This window comes from Herpailurus yagouaroundi, unplaced genomic scaffold, assembly GCF_014898765.1.
Source record: "Herpailurus yagouaroundi ecotype Mexico unplaced genomic scaffold, PumYag 100, whole genome shotgun sequence".
In the NCBI taxonomy this organism is placed as follows: domain Eukaryota; kingdom Metazoa; phylum Chordata; class Mammalia; order Carnivora; family Felidae; genus Herpailurus; species Herpailurus yagouaroundi.
Window position 1 is genome coordinate 6,981,944 of NW_024412391.1, and position 17,839 is coordinate 6,999,782.

The 17,839-nt window shown below is 47.1% G+C and overlaps 1 protein-coding gene and 1 long non-coding RNA gene across 4 annotated transcripts in view; both read right to left on the reverse strand.

Moving 5' to 3' along the window:
* TMEM178B (transmembrane protein 178B) overlaps window positions 1–17,839 on the reverse strand; it is a 362,353-nt gene that overhangs the window by 250,891 nt on the left and 93,623 nt on the right. The window lies entirely within an intron of this gene.
* Window positions 2,954–17,839, reverse strand: part of LOC121028239 (uncharacterized) — a 30,239-nt gene continuing 15,353 nt past the window's right edge. The window contains exon 2 of the long non-coding RNA XR_005789138.1: window positions 2,954–3,297. This is a non-coding gene — a long non-coding RNA (uncharacterized LOC121028239). The remainder of the gene's footprint in view (window positions 3,298–17,839) is intronic.

Below are 17,839 nucleotides of genomic sequence, written 5' to 3' on the forward strand. Positions count from 1 at the left end.
CATCCCCCAACACATTTCTGACCCCTCACCTCACCCCGGGCCCAAACACCTTCAGCTGGCTACTAGTTGTAACAGTGATTTGCACAGAAACCGTATTTCTATCGGTAGTTTTGAGCGAGACAAGCTTGTATTTTTCATCTTTGTTCTCCTGATGGCCAAAATGGTGCTCTGAGGTCTTGGCATTTGTTTTAACAACAGCTTGTGTTTGGGGTGCCTGGGTGGCTCAGTCGGTTTGGCATCCAGCTTCGGCTCAGGTCATGATCTTACAGTTCGTGAGTTTAGGCCCCTCCATCAGGGTCTGTGCTGATAGCTCAGAGCCTGGAGCCTCCTTCAGAATCTGTGTCTCCCCCTCTCCCTGCCCCTCTCCTGCTTGCACTCTCTCAAAAAATAAATGAACATTCAAAAACACACAACAGCTTCTGTCTAATGCAAGCTTTCTATGTATTAGGCATTATACAAAGGACCTTGTTATGCATTATTTCATTTAATCCTAAAAGTTAGGTCTGGTTATCATCCCCATTTCGCAGATGAGGACATAGAGGCTCAGCGTCCAAAGGTAAGCTGCCTGAGAACACAAAGCTGTTACACAGCTCAGGTGGGATACAAATCCACCTGACATGTTCGTAAGCAGGGCAGTATATCACACGTGTGAGGAGAAACTGTGACAATCCAAGCTCTTCAGAAATAGAGACCTTCCAAGGTTTTCTATCAGAAACAAGCAAAGCAGGACGCCTGGGTAGTTCAGTCAGTTAAGTGACCAACTCTTGATTTCAGCTCAGGTCATGACTTCCCAGTTCATGGGATCGAGCCCCACGTCAGGTTAGGCTGACAGCTTGGAACTGCTTGGGATTCTGTCTCTCTCTCTCTCTGTGCCACTCCCCTGCTCACACTCTCCCCCTCCCTCTCTCTCTCAAAATAAGTAACTAAACATTTAAAAAAGAGAGAGGGTGGTGCCTGGGTGTCTCAATTGGTTCAGCATTCAACTTCAGCTCAGGTCACGATCTCAAGAGTTTGAACCTGGCATTGGGCTCTTGAGCTGACAGCTCAGAGCCTGGAGCCTGCTTCAGATTCCATGTCTGTCTGTCTGTCTGTCTCTCTCTCAAAAATTAACATTTTTGGGGGCACCTGGGTGGCGCAGTCGGTTAAGCATCCGACTTCAGCCAGGTCACGATCTCACGGTCCATGAGTTCGAGCCCCACGTCGGGCTCTGGGCTGAGGCTTGGAGCCTGTTTCCGATTCTGTGTCTCCCTCTCTCTCTGCCCCTCCCCCATTCATGCTCTGTCTCTCTGTGTCCCAAAAATAAATAAAAACGTTGAAAAAAATTAAAAAAAAAATTAACATTTTTTTTAAAAAAATTAAACAAAATAAAAAAGAGAGAGAGAAAGCACTTTGGATAGGACTATTGGGCCTGCCAGGAATTCACACCCCTGATCCACCCACCATCCCCCACCCAGAGCCACTTCCCCATGTCGTCCACTTGCATATCTTTCACCCCGTCAACCTAAGAGGCGTAGCCAGAAAGGGAACGAGGCCAGCTTGGCGCAGCTTGTTTGGACTCTGCACATCACAGCCTCCTTGCTGATCACTCACCCGCCATCTGGTTAATAAGCCCTTTGGACAGTTTTCCAGAGCTCCCTCGAGCTCAGCTGCTCGTCTGGGTTCACGGAATCCCGACAATCTCCTCCTTTATTGAAAAATCTGGACACCGCTCACCTACCTCCAGGCTCACGGCACTTCGGGCACCCCGTCTGACAACCCAGTCCCCGCGCTCGAACAGGATGGCCCCCCTGGAGACAGCACCTCCCGTGTCCATCATCGTCTGGCACTCAACACTCCAATTAGGAACTAGAACGGAGGCCTCCCTGCTGGGTGACTGCCGCGTGCCTCACATCACAACCGAGATCTGTGCCCCCAATCACCCCACTGAGCACAGTTCCATTTCTCTGCCCGCACCTCCATTCACTCACCAGCCCCTTTTGGTTACTTTACTGAGTGGCTGTCCTCCTTGACCGACATCTAAATAGCACCGAACGCTTCACGATCTCCTGTGCTAAGGGTCACCTCATCTCTGGGGCGCCTGCGTGGCTCAGTCAGTTAAGCGTCCGACTTCGGCTCAGGTCATCATCATTATATGGTTCATGAGTTCAAGCCCCACGTCGGACTCTGTGCTGACAGCTCAGAGCCTGGAGCCTGCCTCGGATTCTGTGTCTCCCTCTCTCTGCACCCCTCCCCCCATCGCACTCTCTCTCAAAAATAAACATTAAAAAAAAAATGTAATGAATAACGTTCATCTCATCTTTGGTACGATCTATTTTCTTTATCCTAATTTCCACATTCCTGGGTTCTGAGTGCCTTTTCCCCCAGAAAAGGAGACAGTTCTGAACCTTTTAGCAGGTTTTTGATATGGTATTTTTAAAATGTCATTACACAGTAACTCCCTCACCAAAGGAAATAAAGAACGAGGCGTTGTTGGGCTTGCCCCCCCCCCCACCCGTCTTCCCTGTAAGGTCTGGCTGCGGCTTTTCTCCATGTGCTCATGTATTTTCCAGCTTGAAACCAGCTGCCTGAGAGAGGAGGAGAAGGTGAGGTATGGCTTTAAATCACCATTGAGGGTATAGTAAATAACCCATTCCCTTATTCCCATCACAGCCCTAATAACCTTCTAGAAAGTTCAGAGCCCCAAGCCTTCACTGCCCTCCCCATACCCCTCCCCACAGGGTGCAGACACCCAGTGAAGGAGGCATCGGCCTCCCCAGGCAGTTTCGGCTGCTGGAAGGACCATCAATCTCCAGGCTCTGACAGACAAACGAGGCAAGAAGGAGACCAAGTCTGGTTTTTCACTGGAGAACAATGAGCTCATGCTTTCTCTCCAGGGACCCAGGAAGTGGAGACAGCTCTTGAGATGGGGAGACAGTGATGGAGACGGGCAGGAGTGATGAAGGATGGGCAGGCGAGAGGGAGGAGGCCAGTCTGGCACTTTTTTAATGTCACTTTTGATAAGAATCCCCAGCTTTCAGGCCAGAGGGAAACATCCATTTTCTTTAAATTAAGGATCCAGCATGAGGCAGTTGTCCTAAAGGGGAGGGACAGCGAGAAGATAAACTGGTCGCAAATTCTTCATTCCTGCTCCTTCAGAGAAAAGATGATCGTTCATGAGTCACCAAAATTGCAGATGCCACAGCACAAATGGCTCTACTTTGCTGCTGCTGCTCGGAGGTGGGGTCCAAGATCAGATACATGGACAGAGACTTTGGGTAGCTTTTTTGAAGGTGGGTCTGCAACCCTCAGTGTGCATCTCTAGAAGGCAAAAGGCCAGTCATTTCCAACAAGCTGAACCAGTAAAAAAAAAAAAAAAAAAAAAAAAAAATTCAGACAGCTGCCCAGATGTTTTTAAACAGCTAAATGAAGGTTTGATTTCAGCTAGGGGGAAAAATATCCTGATTACAGAGTTTTCATCTGAAAAGGGAGTTATATAATCCTGATTTTCTTTACTAGTTAATTCCGAGAAACTGTGTGTGTGTGTGTGTGTGTGTGTGTGTGTGTGTGTGTCCGTCCGTCCGTCCCTGGGTATCCGTGTGTGAGCATATGTGTATTGGGGCAAGAATGGAGGAGGCTGGGTTGTAGATGAGAAACCAAACCCAGATGATTATTTCAGTCTTCAACCTGCTGTGTGCCTTAGCTAAAACCTGAATGGAAACTAAAGATTACAGAAACAAAGTAGAAGGCCCCAATAAATTATGTTTTTCTTTACATCTCTATTTTACCAAAATATCTTTGTATACATTTTAGTTTTTCTAATGCTTATTTTTGAGGGACACACACACAGAGTGCAAGCAGGGGAGGGGCAGAGAGAGAGGGAGACACAGAATCTAAAGCAGGCTCCAGGCTATGAGCTGTCAGCACAGAGCCCGACACCAGACTTGAACTCACAAACCGTGAGATCAGGACCTGAGCCGAAGTTAGATGCTTAACCAAGTGAGCTGCCCAGGAGCCCCTCTATTTTACAAAATTGACCTTTTTCTCCTTTAAGTTAAATGGCTTGGCTAGAATAAGGAAGTGTTAACTTAGCCTGACTCATTAGTTGAAATAAAACTCAAACCAAAGTATGAAAATATGAATAGTGAATTACTCTTCTGTGCTGTGTCCATCAGCACTATTGTGGTTGAGAGCCTGGGCCCTGGAGCCAGCTTGCCTGGGGTTAAATCTTAGCTTTGACACTCTCTGGTGTATGATCATGGCCAAATTAATGAAGCCCGCTGTGCCTCCACTTAAAGGGATAGGATACAAATATCTACCCCCTCGAGAGTACTGTGAGAATTCAGTGAGGTAATACAGGTAAAGCACTTAACACCTGCTACAATGGAAACTCTCCATAATTGTTATTATTATATCTTCAGCCATACTCTATCCATGTAAGATGAAGATTTGTTTTATGTGTCAGATGCCAGGTAGGTTTTTTAAGACATGCAGTGAGCACCTATCTGGCATGCTTTGGCAAAAGAAATGCACATCCTAGGAGACAGGCTGCCCGCGGCCCGTCTCCTTCCTGCCTGGTGTGCTTCCTCAGCCAGCTCTGACATGCCCTCTGCCCCCACCCCAACCCCAGCTCAGGGCTTTCCCCGAAGGCTCCGACCCTGGCCACATCCTACCACCCTGCTCCTGCCTCAAGGACTGACACCACCGCCTCCCACATCCAGCCACTCTAACCCTGGTTACACCAGTGACCATCTCCAACCCGTCTACACCCCGCATCTGTGAGATCCTCACTTCCACAACAAAAGAAACATCACTCTGACTACACAGCATCAAGTACAGTCTGAACACCCATAACCAGACAAGTCGCCATGTGGAACAAGCCTCTGACCCATGAGGATAGCACCACTTAGTGTCCCCTAACCAGAACCTGATGATCGTGGGTCAAAGCCAAGGTGGAATTTTTCTTTTAAACTTCCTGGAAATGCTGCCCCCCATTCCACCACCCAATCAAAAGAGAAAAACCTGAGTCAGAGAATATCAATGTTTGGTAAAGAGTTGGGGGGGGGGGGGAGAAGCTTTCGACTGGTTGATGGGAGTGTGAATTGTTACAAACACTTGACCAAATCAAGTGAACTGGTGATGTTGATGTCCAGTGGCCCGAAATCATGCCCCACCCCCGGACAAACTCCTGCACATGTGCCAAGAAGGAGAGGTCCACAAGGATGCTCCATATGGCACTGAAGGTCCGTCAAGTAGGAGACAGAAAAATCAAGTGTGGTTATATTCACAGGATAGAATATTCTATATAGTTTAAATGAATAACCTAGGGGTGCCTGGGTGGCTCAGTCGGTTGAGCGTCCGACTTCAGCTCAGGTCATGATCTCACAGCTCGTGAGTTCGAGCCCCACATCGGACTCTGTGCTGACAGCTCAGAGCCTGGAGCCTGCTTCGGATTCTGTGTCTCTGCCCCTAACCCACTCACATTCTTTCTCTCTCTCACAAATAAACAAACGTTAAAAAAAATAATAAATGAATAACCTAGAACCGTGTATACTGAGACAGAAACAGTCCCCAAAATATAACGCTGAGTGAAAAAACAACTGTAGAGTTCCACCTACTGTACCTTCTTTTTTTGTATTTTAAGTTTTTTCTCCCATAAAATATTGTCTTCTGGGATCCACGAAGAAAGAATACAATCATATTCAAGAAGAAATCCACCCATTCCCTTAACAAAAATCAAAGGCACATCATCCAAGTTTTAATGGCAAGATACCCTCCTGGGGGGCCGGGCCGCTCACCTCCTGCTGATCTCCTCCCAGGAGCATCTCACTAATCACCTATGCATCCCATTCACCTCCCCTAGCGCACGCAGGTGCTGACCCCGCGGATGGATGCCAACAGGACAAATGAGACGGAGACCCAGGAAAGCACAAAGGATACAGGACACGGTGAGCACCACCCGGTGCTGGTGGAGGGAGGGAAGGTCGTGGATGGCTGAGGACACCAGGGAATGCTGGGGAAAGGAAGAGGACCATGTTCTTCAGCTTGGTGGGATGTAGAACATGGGGGGAAGGGGTAGCGTGGGGCCCGCCAGCGGCCAACGAACCCACAGTTGACTCAACGGGAGCAAACTACTACAGAGCCAGAGCTTGGTGGAGTCCCACAGGCGATCGTTTGGGTTGATGCCAGAGTACCGAGTGGAGAACTCAGGCAGGGGGCTGTCCTAGTTGTCCAGGCATCAGTACGCACCCAGAGTACAGAGTACGGCTAGAGGCACGGACTAGGAGGAGACATGTGGAGCCCTTCTCGTCTACACTGGCTTCCTTGCCCCTTGGATTTGACCTGCTCCTGCAGGGACAGGTGCAGCATCGTTCTCCCTACACGTGGCGCTAGGACCTCTGCTGCAGGGCAGCCGTACTTTCAGGGCATAGGAGCAAAGAGGTGGTGAGTGGATGCCCTCTGGGATCCCAGGCATCCAAAATGAGTGAGCTGATAGAGTGGGAGAGAGCCAAAGCATAAGAGACTGTTGAGAACTGAGAGCAAACTGAGGGTTGATGGGGGGTGGGAGGGAGGAGAGGGTGGGTGATGGGTATTGAGGAGGGCACCTTTTGGGATGAGCACTGGGTGTTGTATGGAAACCAATTTGACAATAAATTTCATATATAAATTAAAAAAAAAAAATGAGTGAGCTGAGAAGAGCAAATCATCCTAATGGAGTAACCCACTCCTTGAGAGGCTGCCCAACGCCTCCCTAAGTACAATGAACGTTGCTCCTGGGCCCCTCGGGGTTTGCACTCGGGGCTTCACTGAAATCAGCAGCCAGCACACAAAAGCAGAGTGAGATAAGACAGACAGACAGCCATCTCTTACGTAGTTGTGCAAGGCCTCAGGGAGCCACTCCAATCACTGCAATGAAACAGAACTGGTGCAGCACCAGCCTGGCAAGGTGGCTTTCAGAAGGGGACCCAGCATCTAGAAAGCAGAGCTAAGAGCAGGAGCACTCCACAGGAAGGGCTGGAGGGGCGCCTGGGTGGCTCAGTCGGTGTCCAACTCTTGATTTCGGCTCAGGCCATGATCTCACAGTCATGAGATGGGGCCCCGCATCCAGGTCCGTGCTGGGTATGGAGCCTGCTTAAGGTTCCCTCCCCCTCCCCTACTCTTCCCCCTCTCGGGCTCACTAGCTTTCTTGTTCACTCTCTCTATCTATCTCTCCCCCAAAAAATGAAAAACAAAGTAGAGGCTAGAGGGGGAGGAAGTCAGGACAAACCCAAGTCATTGGAGGGGCGGAGGGGCAGGGGGGCCAGGGAGCAAGGTGGGAATAGAATGGTTAAAAGAGGGAACAGGCAGCTATTACTGGAGAAATTTCTATTCACTTATATTTTTCTTGCTTAAAGAAGACGGAATACATTAAGATTTTCTAGATAAAGATAAATAATAAGACTCCACCCCAGGGAGTTAGAGCTCCAAGTACGCATCATAGCCATGTTTTTGGGAACAGAGGGAGACTCTAAGGAGTCGAAGGGTTTGAGGGCAGGTATGAGGCCATCAGAAGTACATGGAAACTGAACCACTAAGACAGGGAGATAGACACCTGGAAATGAAGAATACCACACAGAGAGCCCCCATTCTCTCCTGTCTCCTGCCCAGGTCACAGCAGCCTTCCGCCCCCTCCCCCATCCCCTTTGCTCCCAGGATATCTGTCTCGGTGCTTCCTTCTTTCTACTGGGCCAGCCACTGCAATCTCTCCCTCACCGGGCTGGGTCACCTATGGCTCCCCAACTCCCCTACCCCGGCCCTACACCCTGACAGCTGTCTCCGGTCTAAGGTCTCAGCTGCTCTCAGTCCCTCCCTACTACCTGCTCTCCACAAACTTTTCCCAGCATGTCCCTCAGTCTCTCCATGATTTAGAAGCCCCAACTCTTTCCTTGTTGCCTAGTCGGTGGGCAATGTGATGTGGTAGGAGAACTGGACCAGAATTCAGAAAACCCAGGGTCAGCCTAAAACACATAGGCGTTGACTATTTGGTATGGATTAGCCAGCTCGGGCTTCCAGGACAAAACACCATGGACAGGTGGCTTAAATAACATTTATTTTCTCCCAATCTGGAAACAAAGCCCAAGATCAAGGTGCCAGGGCTGTTTTCTGAGGATACATCGCCTCCTAGCTGCCTCGCTCTATCATCACATGGCCTTTCCTCTGTGGCGCACAGAGAGGAAGGTAGAGGAGGGAGGGACTGGGATCTTAGAGCACCAGCTCTATCCAGGCAGGGCCTCAGCCTTATGGCCTCATTTAACATTACTTCCTGAAGCCCTTATCTCCAAATTAGTCACACTGGAGGATAGGGCTTCAACACAGGACTTTGGAGTGATTCAGTTCAGTCCCTAACATAGTAATGGTGTCATCTCAAGTCAGTAGGAAAAAGATGGTTTATTTATAAATGGTATTCAAAACCTGGGTAAAAATTAAACTGAAGACATACTTTTACACCTTAAACCAGGATAATTCCCAAGGAGATCAAATATTTATTCGGAAAAAAAAGTTAAGTCATCAAAGTACTAGAAGAAACTGTGAGAAAACTCTTCTGTAGCCATAGAGGGAGAGATCCTTTACAACTATGACACAAAATCCCTAAGAGAAATTACTGAGAAGCTGGACTACATAAAAATACAAAATTTCTGCACAATAAAAACCACCATAAGCAAAATCAAGAGACAGAGAAGGCATCTGGGTGGCTCAGCAGGTTAAGCGTCCGACTTTGGCTCAGGTCATGATCTCGCGTCTCGTGCATATGAGCCCCGCGTCAGGCTCTGTGCTGACAGCTCAAAGCCTGGAGCCTGCTTCGGATTCTGTCTCCTTCTCTCTGTGCTCCTCCCCCACTCGCACTCTGTCTCTCTCAAAACGAAACATTAAAAAAAAATTTTTAATTAAAAAAAAAGAAATATTTGCAATTCAAATAACAAAGCACTGATCTCCCTCATATATGAAAAGCACCTAAAAATTACTAAGAAAAAGACCAACAATCCAATTTTAAAATAAACAAAAGGTGAACAGATAGCTCATGGACCTTAAAGTATGCAAATATGCTCAAGAGTACTCAAAGAGAGAGAACAATATATTAAATCTGCACTGAGATGGCATTTTCAACAACTATTCTGGCAAAGGTCCCCAGGTTTGATAACACACTGTGTGGTGAGGGGCAGGGAGGCAGACACACCTGTGAGTTACTCTTGGAGTGTAAATTTTGTAAATTTGTATAACCTCTCGAAAGGGCAATTCATCAATATCTCTAAAAATTACAAAGGCTCGATTTGACCCAGAAATTCCACTTTTAGTCATTTATCTGGGAGACGCAGCCTCACAGGTGTGAAATGACATACGTACAAGGTTATTCATTTGCCACTTTGCTTACGAGAGCAACCTAAATTTCCATCAGAAGGAGACTGGCTAAATAAATTATGGTATATCCACACAATAGAAGGCAATACAGCATTTTTAAAAAGACAACTCATTATAAACTGATATGGAAAGCCTTATGGGATAAATTAAGTGGAAATAAGCAAGGTGCAGAGCAGCATGCAAAATACATCACGTTTATTTAAGAAGTGGGGAAAAATGATAAATAGATATATAGGCATATGTTTGAACACACATAAAACATCTCTGGAAGGAAACTAATAATATTGGTTGTCTGTGGAAGGGGGATTGGATGATCAGAGAAATTAAAGGGGAAAAAATGTTCCTTGTAGATCCTTTGATGTTTTTAAGATGAAGAACCACAATGTGCATGTATCACTATACAAAAAAGTCCATTACAATGTTCCAAACAAAACAAGGTAAAAGATAAAGAAAATCCAGCACCACGTCAGCCTGGCCAAGAATGGTCTTGAGTCCGTCGCTTAGGCTCTCTGAACCCTAGATTCTGCACCCCACCCTCCTGGCTTCCACATCAAAGCTGTACAGGGCTCAGCACCCTGAGCTGTACAGGGCTCAGCGGACACCTTACAGTTCTCAGCACTCAGAGCCCTCCCTTCCCCACAACTTGGGCCACCCCTCTCTAAACCCAGGCTCCGGTCAAGCACCACACTCCCACCACTGACCCGGTCTTGACCTTGCACACCAGTCCTGCCTTATGTTCCCAGGACTAAGGTTTGTGGGGATGGCCAAGCTGAGGGCTCTACCTTCCCCCTGGCTGGGATGGATGGCTGATTCCTGGCCCTACGTGAGCCTCTGGAGGCTCGGCCACTGGCTGCCAGACCTCCATGCACTGACTGACCCAGCGGTATACAGCCTGCCCCTAAGTTCCCATTGCTCTGCGTACCTGCTTATGGTGTCAGTGGCTGCCCCCATGGGTGCCCCCTCCCCCTACCTGGGAGAGCTCTGACTTCCCTCCTGTGCCTCTAGTGGCCAACCTGTCAGAGCCTTCCTCCTGGAAACAGCTCTTCATGTCTCCCCCTCGGCTACATTCCAGTACACTGCAGTGAGGGATCCTCTCCTGTCACTGGAGGTTCCTTCTAGGTTACAATACAACAGCTCAGAAAACCTGTCGTGAAGTCCTCTGCAAACTGTTAGAAGATGCACCACCGCTTTGGCACAGACTTTCATAGTTGTGCAGCCTCCTCTCTCTTCTTCCCAAGGATACAGCCACCTCCTCAGTTTGGGCTTCAGATCCCTCGTCAATTAATTCCCCATCAGGCCACCCAGCCCTGGAGCTCCTCGAGCAGGATCCAGAGACACCTTCCGGCTCAGTACTACCAACAAATAACCTTGGCTGTTTGCAGGGTTGCCCGGTTTGGACAAGTACGTGACCTTGATTCTCTCTCGGCTTATCTTCAATCCACAGCGCATCCCAGACTTTCGAGGCAGCCTGTAATTTTTGTGTGTCCTCTTGTGTGAGTACTTCAAGGTCACAATCACCAGCACACAGCAATCAGCTCTCAAATGACGGTCTTAATGGATGTTGTTTGCAGCTTATTCTAACTAGAATGTAAGCTTATTTCTTTTTTATCTCCTCGTAACACCTAGGGACGTACAATGCTCTGCATACAGATGTATGACGCATGAGTAAAGAGGGGCGGGAATGGAAGTCAGAACGCCTAGACCAAAGCCTCTCAAGTTGGCCCTGACTCAGTTACCGCATACCTAAAATGCCAGCCAGATCCCTTCTCCATCACAGGGATATTGTGAAGACCTAAGGAGTTCAGGTGCATGAAGGTGAAAATGGATTTGGCTATTACACACAACACAGAAACTACATGAATTCATGTATTAAGAGTCATTTTTAAAACATCAAAGAAGCGCATCTAGAAGAGAAGGGCTCTGTGCTATCCAAGGGGACTCGTGATGCTTCCACGTGCGTGATCATCATTGACTCCTCAACGACACGGCCGAGGCAGGAGCCCTGAAGCGAGCGTAGCCTGCATTCAGCAGCCCCTGGTGAGGCTACTCCCTGCCCCATGGAATCAGGAGACCACCTTTGTGACAGTTCTCTCAGCTCTACCTCCAAGAACCCAGAGAAATCCTTTCTTGGAGCCCCCGCCCTCTAAGAGAAGCTTCGCTTATCGTCCCTGCTGCTCAAAAGAGCGTGTGCTGAACCACATGACCCTCTGCCGGGCACCAGCTGATCCCGGGGCCACAGCCACCAGTGACAAGGGCCCAGCACAAGATCCTGAACTGAGCCAATGGAATCCTCCCTCAACTGAAAAGGACACCAGAAGCACTGAAAGAATGCGGCTGGAGTTGAAAGGGTGCCATGAGATCAAGCTGGTGCCAAGGAAACCAGAATAAATAAAATAAAAGGCGGGGTAAAGTTAGGAGGGAGACAGGCAGTGGGGAAGCTGGGGGAAAGAGGTGAGCAAGCAGCAGAGACCCGGAGAGGGAGGGTAAGACCTGGACTGCCCCAGTTCTTCCCCTTCCCATCTGAGGTGTATCTTCTCAAGAATCCCTCTACTTGAGTCATCTTTGTGCGTTCCTGGAAGCCAAGCCAGTCCGCCTAAAAAACGCCTGGGACCTTGAAAGGGCATCCAGTTTCCAAAACCCAGCTCCTTCTCTAGACCACTGCTATTGGTACCACCCTCCTGGCTCTTGGCTACCTACCTGGACCCTTAGGATGAACTCTGCTTTCCTACCCATTACCTTGACTCTTTGACCATGAACTCAACCTGTCACCTTGACTCCTTGATAACAGCTTTCTCTCCTCACCCCAACACACACATACCCCCCCCCAACCCTGTTTCTCTTTTTTTTATAGTATCAAGTCACAGTGGGCAGGAAAGACCACATTATTAAGGATCAAAAGGTTTCAAGAAATTGAAGTTTCAGAAGGAAAGAATTCTCAGAAGAAACAGATCAAGAACCAAAGTCCGTATGAATATTATAATTAAGGCTATCTATGAAGCCCTGCTCTGTGCAAGGCTCTGAATGAGATGCTAAATACACACTCCCCAGGAAAAGCACTCAAAGTACCATCACAAGCCTAAGCCATGACTGCCTGGGGCTTTAGACATGTCTGGGCACGTCTGGAGGGTCAGTAGGGCAGCCGCAGCTCAGAGCAAGAGGTGCTGAGTGGAATTCAGAGTATCTGCAGTCTAGTCCTAGGATTACCTATTGTTTTCCCTCTCTGGGCCTCCCATTAGTTCATGTGCACCAAAGACCAAGTAGATGGAGAAAATATCCATCCCGAGACAAAGTCACTGTGCAGAGATTGGTCCCAGGACAATGGATGAGAATGAGGGAAGAGGGACTCCAAATGCAGTAGGATGTGTTGCTCAAGTCCCTCGGCTCCTGGCCCCAGGGATTCATGCCAGAGCCCCAGGGAAGAGAGGTGTAACAACACAAATGGAAGTGCCAGTTGCCAAAAATCTCCGTAAGACATTACCCTCCCCCATACAAGGCAGCATGGGTGGGTGACCCACGAAACGGAGGGAGCAATCCTTTCCTTTCTGATGAAATTACAAGCAAACGCCAGGCTCCTGGGAAGTCAGAGTGTGGCAGCAAGCTGGACCAGCCCAAATCTAGAACAGACCAGGAGAGCAGGCATTCCCCCACATCAGACATGGAGACGAGCAAGAGACCCTAGCAGGGGAGCAGAAGAGGCCGATGGGCAGGTGTCACTGTCAGAGAAGACAGATCTTGACACATTCTGAAGGAAATGTCAGAGCCCACCAAGTAGCCAAGAAACAACATTTAGAAACATACATGAGACACCCCTGTGAACTTCCTAAACCCAATAGGAGGAACCAGAGAATCCCTAAAGAACAATAGGAGGGGAAGAAAGATGGTGAGAATCACAACAACCCAACCAGGTACAATTCAGTCAACACTTACTGAACAACTGTGCAAAACGCCGTGCAACACAATGGAGGAGACATGCTCTTCAGAATCTCACTCTATGACCTGTGTCCCAACAAACTGCCCTTCTCGTTACTGGTGGCTAAAAGTCTGTGCCATTCTGGAGCAGACCTTGTGGGATACTCCCCCAGGAAATCCATAAAAAATCTCTCCCCTTTGGCTAAAACCCTCCAAGTGAAGGAAAGACCTTCCAAAAAGGCATTAGGGAGAGGATCCCAGCTGGGAGGACCATCCAGCTGGAGGCTGACGCCATGTCTGAAGGTGAGGTTCCTTTTCAGAGGCCAAACCTGGCTACTTTGTGCAGTGAGGAGGCCAGCATTTGAACACACCCACAACCCTCAGCTTAGAACATGCCATTGCCAGGAAAATGCTCTTGGTTATCGAACATCAGAATCATCGATGTTCCCAATTATCCACGTTATCATATATATCCATGTCATATATATACGTATATATATGTGTATGTATATATATACGTATATATGTGTGTGCATATATATACGTATATATGTGTGTATATATATATATGTATATATATGTGTGTGTATGTATATATACGTGTATATATATACGTACATATATATATATGGTATGTTACTCATGTGATTAGGTATCAGACACTGCACTAGATGCTGGGGGAGAAAGTTAAGACAGCCTCAACAGTTTACAGTGTGATTTGGGAAGGGGGGCAGGAAAGAGGAGGAGGAAAAAGCAAGCTGGAAATCAAGTCTAAGGAAATGTTGCATTAGTAAACATAGAGATCTCTTTGGCTCAGTTAGGTTATATATATAGGTTATGATATAAATAGGTGCTTCCAAATGATTTGAAATCAGAAAATGACACTTCTCTACACGTCTAATGCCTAGCAAAGAACCATTGGTTGAGCATAACACAAAGAACTCCAATCCCAGGCCTGTTGGAAGAATAAAAAGTTTTGACTTAAAGCACTACTTCTGACCATCTACCAAGTTAGTCCCATTTGCATTTCTGATAATGAAGGGCAAAGCAAAGGAATTTGGGAGGAAGCATGTTGACGGCAGGGAGAGGGTGAGCTGTGAAGGTGCCAAGGTTAAGAACAGTTTTCTACCATCCTTGGTTCACTGAGCCCACGCTGCTGTAAGATCTGAAGTCTGTGAAGAGGCCAGCAAGGACACAGCTCTTATACCCCCAGACTTAGAATTTGTAGGACTTAGAGTCAACATTGTTTTGATGAGGAGAAACTTTGGCCAGTTAAGGTACAACCCATTCACTCACATACATGTAAGTTTCCAATAAAAGGCTCCAAATAGGTGATAAAATGCAGGACTTCCATAACCTCTAGGACAACAGTATTGCTTCAATGATTCACTTCCAGGTCTTGATAAACACCAAGCAGACCAGTCAATGCCAGCATCTACACCATCCCATCTCTCAGTTTCTCCAACTAACTCTTTCCAGCCAGGTGACCCACTTCTTTTCCCTTCCTTGTGTGATTCGAGAGCCCATGACCTACAATTGGACTTAAATCCAGTAAGAAGAGTCCAAAAACATTCCTGGCTTCAAAAATGTGTCCTTAATTATGAAGGTCTTCTCAATCATGGTGTCTTGAGGCCAATGCATAGCAGGCTTGAGTCTCTCCTGATGCCCAAGACAGACTTCTGAATTTCCAGAACCCCAAAATTCCTAAGCCCTAATTTTCCCAATATTTTAATTCTTGCAGGTCCAGCTTCAAGGCATAAGGACCTCAGATGTAAGCTAATAGGGAACAGTGTGCAATTCGAAATAGGCCTGAGTGAGAAGAACTAGCCAACTCCAGGTCTAGCTCTGAACAAGAATCACAAGGTCCAAATATCAATGTTGCTGGTGAGGCAAGGGGTCTAAGCTGGTGGGTAGACCCTGGAAGCAGGACACTTTGGGTCGAGATGAACCTCCTAGTTGGGCAGCTGGAAACACCAGCATTCTAGGGAAGGGGATGGTGGATCATGGAAAGGCTCACCGCCCAGGGAGGCAGAATTGTCAACAGTTTTAGGAAATGACAGATACCATTTAGCATGGTCCTTAAGCATTCAAGGACCAGACTCAAGAACCAGTGACAGAGGAAGGGCACACATGGCCGTGGCTCCTGCTACCAGCTCCTGGCTGTGAACCTGAACTCACAGTCACTGTAGATTTGAAGAAGACCCTTCTGTGGTCATCTCTCTACACTGGTGGCCCCCAAGATTACATATTCCCACTGTACATACTTTATCATGAACTTCAACACGCATGTGTCGAGAACTTACTATAGCATTAAGGCCTCAAAGGGCTTACAGTCTAACCATACATGTAAAGATATGTTTATGAGCACATTGCTGTGATGATACAAACTTGTATAAAACAGCCAGAGGTCAGACACACATACATCTCATTTTGTCTCTAAAACAAATATATAAACTCCCTGGGAAGAGGACCACGCCTTCCGAAGCCTTTGAACGCTCATCATCCTACCCTATACACCTCACTATTGCACAGCACGTGAGAGCTGGACGGTGGGTAGACGAATGGTGGTGGAATTTCCTCACTCAGAGCCTTCTGGAAGGAGACTGAGAAGCAACAGAGGGCAGGGCACAATAAAACCTGTAATTTTACAATTGGAAGTGATGTTAGAGATATCTGGTGACATTTCTCATTTCAGATAAGGAAACTAAGGACCAGAGGAATTAGGTGACAAGTCAAACAGCTAGGAACTATGCAATTCAGGAATTAATGCAGACGTCACCATCCTCTGCCAGGTGATGCTGAAAAGTAAAAGGAGAATACTTCAAATAGTATCCATCCCTTGGATTTGAATATACCCCGGTGAAATAACACCTAAAATATGACCAAGTCTAACACAAGCTCAGATTGACACAGTAAGGCTACCAATGGGGTATGAATTTTGTCCCCCTGAATGTGACTAAGGGAAAGAGGAGAGGGTGACCTCAGAAGCAGAGTGCAGAATTGAGGACAGGGCTGGAATGAATGTCATGCTTTTGCATATATGTATTTGTATTTTATTTAGATTCTTATTTTGTTAAACCACATCTACCAATTCTCTCCCTCCACCATTTGACCTGTTAATAAGCTCAAAGGAATAAAAGTCCCTATTGTTTCAAAGGCTTAAATTCACGGACAGTTAAGGACCACAGACTATTGACATCCTAATCAGATCGCTTTCCTCTTAAAAGTGGGCAGAGGTAGGAGGTGGTGCGGGAGCACGGTGCCGTGCAGGTGTGCAGCCTGGGAGGACTACACAAGGGAGAGCTGTGGACAACACCAATGAGGCCAAGAGAGAAAAAGGGACTGTGGGAGAGGGTTAAGGAAGGGAGAGTACTGTACATTCAGGACGGAACAGCACAGGGCACCTGGATGGCTCAGTTGGTTGGGCGTCTGACTCCTGATTTCACCTTGGGTCATGATCTCACGGTTTGTGGGTTCGAGCCCCTCATCAGGCTCCCTGCTGACAGTGTTGAGCAGCTTGGGATTCTCTCTCCCTGCCCCTTCCCTGCTCACACTCTCTCAAAATAAATAAATAAATAAACTTTAATTAAAAAAAAAAAAAAAAAAAAAGACTGAACAGGACAAAGTCAAACTTCATCTCCTTTGCAGCAAAGCCGGGGATCAGCCTGGCACTGGTCTCTCACATGGTCCTAAGGACAAAGGACACTTGCCCAGGATGGCCTGCCCTGACACTGGCACTAAAAATGCATTCCCTTCTACCTTGCCCTTAATAGCACCCTGTCCTGAACCACTTAAATCCCACTCCATGCAGCCTTTTCTTTGTTAAAGGTCACTTTAAATTCTAAATATTGTCAAATAGAACCTGAACTGCAACTATTTCTCTAGACCTAATCTTCTGCTGTCAGCAAATTCAGAGGGAAAAAAAAAAAAATCAATAAAGGGATTAGCTGCGAGTGACATTGCATATTAAGCAGCAGTACATTGTGTCCACGGTAAAGGACTTGCCAGCTACTAATACTACGAACCATTTCAAATGATGACTTTTTATCAGAAGACCTTCCCTGACCCTCTGTCTCCCAAAATGAAACAAAAAGTTTAATTAATCAAAATGCCTTTTTTCAAAAAGGTTTCCTTTTGGCAAATTCCTCCACCACTTTGCCTAAATTGACATTAACCCTTCAGGGTGGGTTATTAACTTTTATAATATTGGACCTTGATACAACTCTTGATCCAAGAAAGTAAATTCTTTAATGGGAGCTAGGCTGCAGGAGAGCACTTCCTTTCCAAGTTTCTGCACAGTGAAGCAAATTCTACCAAGTATATGTAGATCCTGAGCTCTCCAGCCTGGAGTCTTATGCTCTAGACCAACGGTGTTAAGTTTCAGTAAAATCAGCAAATCTCTTAAGCACAGTTACACCTCATTTACCTGCTCACTTACACAGCCTCGTTGACAAGGAAAAGCCAGCTGAGAACCCAAAAGGAAGTAAGAAGAGTCTCTGGGACAAGCCCAAACACACACACACACACACACACACACACACACACACACACACACACA